Below are 5817 nucleotides of genomic sequence, written 5' to 3'. Positions count from 1 at the left end.
AATGACGGCTTCTTCCCTTTAAAAAATTATCTATATCTGTGTTATTAAATAGGTGTGTATTATGTACAGCCTGCATATAGTTTGCAAAAGGTCCACTCCTAACATGTGTTAGACTTAAATATTCCTTTCAATTACATTTTAGAATAATTACTGAGTTTTGCCCTCCCCACTTCAAAATTTGTTTAAAAAAGGAAAACTAAACTTGGCGTTGCCTAATGGAACATCTATCCTTAAACGTGAGAAAAAGTCTGAAATGTTCCAGTGCCTTAGTGTAGTGATAGCGCTCTGAATATAGTATATGTTCAATAAATGCCTCTCTAATAAGTGAATACAACTGTGGTTGCACCAGTGAAACAATTTTCAGAATAATCCAATCTCATGAAAATCAGGACAGAATCCCTTCTATTTATTTATTTATTTTTTTTTTTGACAAATCTTATTTTATTCTTATAGCAGTCTGATCACACATGGTCCAACAACACTCAAATAATAAATCAAATATAACCAGATGTTAAAGATTGGTCTTCAAACATCATAGCCAATGATGCCGTGCTTGCCTATGATCTCTCCAACATAAAACCACATCAACACCTCAGTGGCCACCACACCATTCAGCACAGCTTCCTTAACTGTGAGCTGTTTGAAGCTACCAGTCTGAGCACTATTGACTATTTTTTTCAGGCTCTGAATAGCTCTAGGGATCTCAGCAGGGGTGGGAGGAACCAGCTCAACCTTGGCGTAGTACCAAAATGTGGCCAATCGACGCTTCAAGTAAGTCACAGCAGCATTCACCAGAGCCGGGGTCTTCTCCACAAGGTTACGGACAAATTGGGCCATGGGATGCGAAGTCAATCCCTTCTATTTATTTGTATATCATTGCTCACCTTTTTCTTATGACCGTTCTATATGCATGAACACTTGTCAGTAATTTGCTATTATGCCTACTGTGCGTCCAGTACGACTAGAAGTGTGTGCCTACAGCCACATTTCCCAAACAGGGTCCTGTGAAACATTATTATTCTGAAAGATATTGGAAGGTATTCTGAGGGAAAAAATCAAAGAGTCAAATAAATGTGAGAAAGATGCTATGTGAAACAATGGAAATTAGATTTCTTGTGTATAACAGATGTGAGGGCATTTAAAAGACTAATGTACATAGTGCATACTTAAGAAGGGCACACAGCTGACATCATCTCACAGAAGTATTTAATCAACATTTTTCAGGAAATACTTAATAATGTAATATGACCGAATTTCACAGATGTGCTCAATCTGGCTGCAGCCAGATTGAATAAACCAATTTTGACTATCTCTTCCTATATTCCATTTTCAGTGACATCGTTTTCTTAGCTTGAAATCAGTTGTGGCAGGAGTATTTGCACCATGCAAATCAGCACACGCTATAAATCAGGGCTTCCCCCCTCTTTTTTGAGACTGGTTGTTGAACATTGACCAGCACACCATTGCCTAATTTTGTCTCTGAATCCATTTTTGTAGGTAAGCTGTGCACTAAGAGGTCAATAAGTTCAGAGGTTTTCTATTCATCAAACTGTCTAAAGTACAAAACTATTTAAAGCAAATTGTGAACATTAAACATAAAAGAAAGGGATAGCAATAAAAAATATTGGACGCTCTTAATTTTTCTTTAAAGATTTAGCAGTTATCTCAAGATTTCATATAGTTTATGTTTCTGATTTCTTTAAATTACCTGGATAAACATCTATGTTTATTCATTTATCCCTTTTCTATCAAAATATTTACATGCTCTGGTATGTAATTGTCTAATCATATTTAAGTGAGTTCTCAACATGAAAGCTCTGAAAATTGCCAGACATCCTTTAAAAGTGTCTCTAGCTCAGACCCACATCGTGACCTTTGAGTTTGTATAATGCTGAGATGAAGCATCTTTAAGCAATATATACATTTTATTGCATGTCATGTAATTTAAGGCATTTTATCAGACGTGTTTACCTGCCTGACATCTTGGGTGAGATTTTTAGGAGAACAACAAAAATGGAAAATCTATGAGCAGACAATTTGAAAAACACATTTTTAAGTGATAAATCAATTAATTCCCAACTAATCTTTTACCTACTAAATTTCTGTGAATAAGTTAATAGGTAAAATCTGTAAATATAGGTGGAGTATAAGTATAGATATTGGCGAAATAAAAGACTTAAAATCATGAATGGATTCTTCGTTGGCCTTATTGCTTGAAACCATGAGTTTTGTGGTGACATGTTTGGAAGGGTCTCTGGAATCTACTTTTGGACAGCACGTGAGATGATTTCTATTATGGTTCTAATTTACCTTCCCAAACCCGTGAACCCAAAGCACTAGGCACTTCAGTTTACAGAGCCCTCAAATTAATCCGAGTGTCTATTTTGAGCCAAGTTTTGTGTTATTTATTAGAAATTAAAGCATAACTAATACATGGTTTGTGTCGTTGTGGTGCCTACAGTCAAATGTGAGAAGAAAGCAGCTGAAATGTGTTATCACGAGAGAAAATTTTCTGAATATAACTGTGTCACTTTAAGTCAAATATATATATTCATATATATAATTTATTATATATACACATTATATATATATTATATATATATTTTTTTTTAACTCCCAGAATTCTTCTGGTTTAATCCCAGAATCTCATGTACTTTTTGGATTCTACTCTCATCACATAATAGGTGTTGGTACATCACAGAGAGCTCCGTATTCACAAAACATTAATGAGTAGTGCAGCCAACATGGCAATGATACGATCCTTGATATAGTCTTGAGTGAAGAGTCAGTACAGGTTACGTTCCAGAACCTTGCTGTTCATCCTGTTTATAAACATAAGGAAGTATTTCACATAAAGTCGAGATTCTCAGAGGATACTTCACTATTAAAGATAATACAAGCAATTCTAAACCCAATAGAAATTCTCACAGACATTCAGCTTAGATAATATCGTATGCCTGCATGTTTATGTATGAAATATGTGTTTGAATACTCATTGGATAAGATGTTTTTTGTATTTGGAAAAAAATCATTTGGACATACTAACGTTGTACTTCTGAAAACTCTAAAGCCAATATAAAGTTGTAAAAGGCTTTACTTTTCATTTATATCAACCACACTGGAAATTCATACACAATTTTATCACTGGAAAATTTTCTTCTCTGTGCCATAAAACCTGGAACTCTTCTTTCTTTCAAACAACACCTCCCAAATTTGAAAACATATTACTGCAAAATATTTATATATGAAAGGTTTTTAAATGAATTATTGAATGTCAGATATTTAATAAAAATACTTTTGCTATTTGATAGATAAATTTATAAGTACTATTCTCTTTCAATTTTAGATAAAATAATTTTATATATTTTTAAAGAACATATCTCTGCTCTTGATAACAAAGTGTTTTCTTTTTTCAAAGAATTTCTTGTTTTTTTGTTTTTTTTTTTTGAGACGGAGTCTCGCTCTGTCGCCCAGGCTGGAGTGCAGTGGCCGGATCTCAGCTCACTGCAAGCTCCGCCTCCCGGGTTCACGCCATTCTCCTGCCTCAGCCTCCCGAGTAGCTGGGACTACAGGCGCCCGCCACCTCGCCCGGCTAGTTTTTTGTATTTTTTTTTAGTAGAGACGGGGTTTCACCATGTTAGCCAGGATGGTCTCGATCTCCTGACCTCGTGATCCACCCGTCTCGGCCTCCCAAAGTGCTGGGATTACAGGCTTGAGCCACCGCGCCCGGCCTTTTTCAAAGAATTTCTACCTAGAAAATTTAATTCATCCTTCTGGGCCTAGTTCAACTATTCTCTCTTTTGTACGTATCTTCTCATTGAACTGTCTTTCCGCCTTATATATACTCACCTGCTCTTCACTTCTGTTCCACTTATATTTTTACTAAGGTAGGAACAAATAATAAATAGGTGGCAAAGGGAAAATTTTAAAATATATACAGAGATCCTTACATTGGGATGCTGTAGTAATTGAGTCTAAAACTCAGCTCTGAACTTTGAACCACTTTTTTAAAAATGCTGTGTTTGAACCTTAAAAAATGCAAAATAAAAACAATCTCCCTCCGTTCTGAAAGGGGAAATGACCTTCTTGCTCCTGTCCATTCTTTTATCTGAGCAATGAGGGGTGAATGTGTTTGTAAAAAGCCACGTTTAGGCTCTATATTGCCCTGCTTTCCAAAAATTATTATTTGTTTTTACTAACATAAGATCACCCAAAGCAATTTCCTTTAATTAGCGTGTCATAACCTTCCTATTTTTGTTGAGTATCAAATCCATTTGACTTAGTGTCTCTGTATATATGCAGACCCCCTAATGTTAACATGTGTTAAAATAAGCAACCCTCAATACTTTGTTTTTACAGATGGATGCCAACTATTGTGCTTGCTACATTACTTTGTTTCCTCTTTTGTATTCTTTTCTTTCTCAAATGATTGAATCCATCTTCATTTACTTCCACCAGGCTGTTCAATTTTGCTTCCATTGAAAAGAGGCTCAATCCTTTAAATTTCTTTTTTTCTTTGAGGGCCACATCCATGGACCTAAAATATGTTTCTTTTTAATTCATATTTATTATCATATATTTTATAAAAATCATATCAGTTAATAATACATGTTGAGTATTATTTATAGGATATTATTTATTGCTTTATTTTAGTTATTTAATATAGAAATAGTTATATTAATACTCAGTATTAAGAATATTTCTATGTGATAGTTCTTCTATTACTTGATATGTATATATACACATATCAATATGTATGGTGTGATGGTTCTTCTATTGCTATATATATTGCTCTACATATATATACATGATCAAATATACATAGTTTGCTATATATATTGTCAAATATATTTGGTCAAATATATATAGTTTGACTGTATATAGTTATATTTATTCATATATCCTATATATGAATGTATAAATATAGAATATATTTATTCATATATATCCTATATATAAGTATATATAAAATTATATATAAGCCGAATATATATAAAAGTAACATATATATTTTGCTATATATTTGAATATATAAACGTATTTGAATATATATGTATTTGAATATATAAATTTATCTATGCAAAATAACAAATAAAACATATATAGTCAAATGTGCATGTATGTAAGAATAACATTTCTATGTGATGGTTATTCTCTTGCTGTCTATCTATCTATCTAGACAAATGTATCTGATCATGATATATATGTTTGAAGGCAGATAGGTTCTCTAGTTTTATATCAGTTAAGCAGTTAACTTTAGTAACTCTTTGAGAGTAACTCTTCAAGTGAAACTTCGAAAGAGTCACAGCTCATAGGAGTATAAGGGTTTCTCCTTGAATTTTGCAGTGCTCCTCCCTATTCTTTGGGATAAAGGATTGGAGAGGGTGATTATTTCTGCCTCTTCTCCTCCTCCTTTAAATGAATTATTATCTTTTTACTCCATCATTCCAGGACTCAGGGTGTACTTTTTGAGAACACACCTAAAAGTTGTTTTGTTTTACCAGCTCTTTTTTAAAAACCACAAATCATCCAGAAAGCTGTTGCTCCTCTTTCATCCTGTAATGAACCTGGGGAGTAACCTGGGGATATTGTTAATATTCAATTAAGATTCAGGCATCTGGGGTGGAGTCTGAGAATCTGCATTTCCAATAAGACCCCAGGAGGTGATGATGAGGCTGGTCTATTGGTTGCAGTGAGAATGTGAGAGTTAGAAGACTTTGCTTCAGGTGTTTGCTTTGCCCCAATTCTGATCTTAACCTAGAGGCTTAACCTCCCTGATCCTGTTCCTTACCTACAAAATGGCTGGAATCATGTTTC

At 34.0% G+C, this 5817-nt stretch overlaps 1 pseudogene; it reads right to left on the bottom strand.

Moving 5' to 3' along the window:
• Positions 1–400: 400 nt before the first annotated feature.
• Positions 401–852, bottom strand: LOC102141399 (ATP synthase subunit g, mitochondrial pseudogene; annotated as a pseudogene).
• Between the last annotated feature and the right edge of the window lie 4965 nt (positions 853–5817).

The sequence above is a fragment of the Macaca fascicularis genome, chromosome 3 (genome assembly GCF_037993035.2).
Source record: "Macaca fascicularis isolate 582-1 chromosome 3, T2T-MFA8v1.1".
Taxonomy (NCBI): Eukaryota; Metazoa; Chordata; class Mammalia; order Primates; family Cercopithecidae; genus Macaca; species Macaca fascicularis.
This window is presented reverse-complemented; position numbering and strand designations above follow the sequence as displayed.